The sequence below is a fragment of the Microtus ochrogaster genome, chromosome 10 (assembly GCF_000317375.1).
Source record: "Microtus ochrogaster isolate Prairie Vole_2 chromosome 10, MicOch1.0, whole genome shotgun sequence".
Classification (NCBI taxonomy): domain Eukaryota; kingdom Metazoa; phylum Chordata; class Mammalia; order Rodentia; family Cricetidae; genus Microtus; species Microtus ochrogaster.
Genome location: NC_022016.1, coordinates 75,723,891 through 75,726,324, shown reverse-complemented (window position 1 = coordinate 75,726,324; position 2,434 = coordinate 75,723,891).

Below are 2,434 nucleotides of genomic sequence, written 5' to 3'. Positions count from 1 at the left end.
GGGACTTAAAGCCGAGAGATCAGAGAAGCAGTGTAGTCAGGCACTAGGGAGACCTTTTACCTCTACCAGTGCTCAGACTGAAGGGGCAACCCTGTCTCTATGAATCCTCAGAATGCATGTTCAGACTGTTTCCGCAGACCCCATCTGTCTCCACCAAACATCAGACTGCACTGAGCTCCTGTCCCCTCCTGCCTTAAAGTCCTCTCTTTACCCAGCCATATCATTCCTGTCTCTACCTCCCTAGTGCTGGGATTAAAGGTGTGGGATCCCAAGGGCTGGAATCACCTTTGTGCGAGCTCTGTTTCTCTTTTAGACAGATTCAATCTTGTGTAGCCCAGGGTGACCTTAACTAACAGATTCCTCTGTCTCCTTCTCCCAAGTCCTGGGATTAAAGATGTGAGCCACCACTCCCTGGCCTCCAGTGGCTTAGCTCTGCACTCTGACCTTCAGGCAAGTTTTATTTGTTAACACAAACAAAAATGTAACTTCAGAGATTTGAATTAAATGCAATAATTCAGACACAGAAAGACAAATATTAGGGACTAGAGAGATGGCCCAGTGATTAAGAGCACTGGCTGCTCTTTCAGGGAATCCAAGTTAAGTTCCCAACACCCACATGGTGTCTCATAAGCATCTACAGCCTTCACAGATCCAGTTCCAAGGAACCCAATACCCTCTTCTGGCTCTGGCTCAACTGCATGCAAACATATGCACATATTCTCACACATGTAAAAAAAAGTTAAGTAAATCTTTTAAAAATAGAATTAACAAAAAAAATAATGGCTAAAATAAAAATACTGCAGGACAATGGCCTTTAAGAACTATTGGTGAAAAGACAAAACTGTACAGGCATTCTGGAAAACAGTTTAGCAATTAAAAGAAAAAATATTTTGAGATTGGGTCTCACTATGTAAACCAGGCAGGCCTTGAACTCCCAAAGATCTACCTGCCTCTGTCTCTGCCTCTGGAGTGCTGGGGTTAAAGACCTGTGCCACCACATCCCACACTGGACTTTTTAAAAAGCATCAGTTATCCCAGCACTCGGGAGGCAGAGGCAGGCAGATCTCTGTGAGTTCAAGACCAGCCAGGTCTATGAGCTAGTTCCAGAACAGGCTCTAAAGCTACTGAGAAACCTTGTCTTGAAAAACAAACAAACAAAAAACCAAAAACATCAGTAAAAAAGAAAGAAAGAAAGAAAGAAAGAAAGAAAGAAAGAAAGAAAGAAAGAAAGCAAAGAAAAGAAAAGAAGGAAAAAGAGAAAAGAAGAAAAAATTTAGAAGGAACCTAAATGTCCAATGTCCAAGAACTAAACAAATCACCACGTGAGCAGAGAACAGAAAACTAAACCACAGCAAAAATGGATCAACTAGATACAGCAAAGTCTTCAGCATGAGCAAAGTCCACAGACAAAAGGCTAAGTGGAAAACCAGCGCCTGAGGAATTGTGTGACATATTATCCAAGGATTCCAAACAGCATCAGTAAGTGTTCAGGAATTGTAGGCTCTGCAGAGGGGTTCCCTCTGGCTATGTGTGGGGAGGTGGAGGGAGGGTCCATCTCTGTCTTTTTGTCATTTGGAGTAAAGCAAACAGCAAACCTAAGAAAACCTGAGGAAAGGGTGGAGAAAAACTGGCTGGTTACTGGATCTGGACGCTGAGGTCCCACCACGGCTCTGTCCCTTCTCTCATAAGGAAACAAAGTTTCATTTTGGAAGGGAAGGAGAAGCTGCCTCCCTAAGGATTGGCTCACAGTCCCATCCTTCCAGTTGTGTGAACAGCAAGCTATTTCTCCCGCCTGGAGTGGACAAGATTGTTTCTGTGTGTCAAACACACACACACACACACACACACACACACACACACACACACACACACACCACACACCAGACCTGACAGTTTTAACAGTAGAACTGGTAGGTGCTTGCCTGGAGCAAAATTGGCCACTGCTCCAAAAAAGTGGCCCAGCTGTGTAACCCAGCAGTGACTGGAACTTGTTACTTGTGTTTCCTTCAGTAACTTACTTGTCCTGTCTAGGATTTGGTTTTCCTATTCATAAAGTTAAGTTAGTGATTGGTGGGGGGACAGAGGAAGGGGGTGCATGTCTCAAAATGTATGTGGGTATAAGAGAGAGAGAGAGAGAGAGAGAGAGAGAGAGAGAGAGAGAGAGAGAGAGAGAGAGAGGAGACTATGGGCCAGTTTTTCTTTTAATTATTGACATTTTAAATGTATTATTTTATAACAGATACTTATGCATTTTGCTAATGCTGTTTGTTTGGTTTTTGTTGGGGGATGCTTTTGTCTTCTAAGACAGATTTCCTCTCTATAGCCCTGGCTGTCCTGGAACTTGCTATGTACACCAGGCAGGGCTTGAACTCAGAGATCTTCCTACCTCTGTCTCTCAAGTGCTGGGATTAAAAGCTTGCACCATCCCTACTAC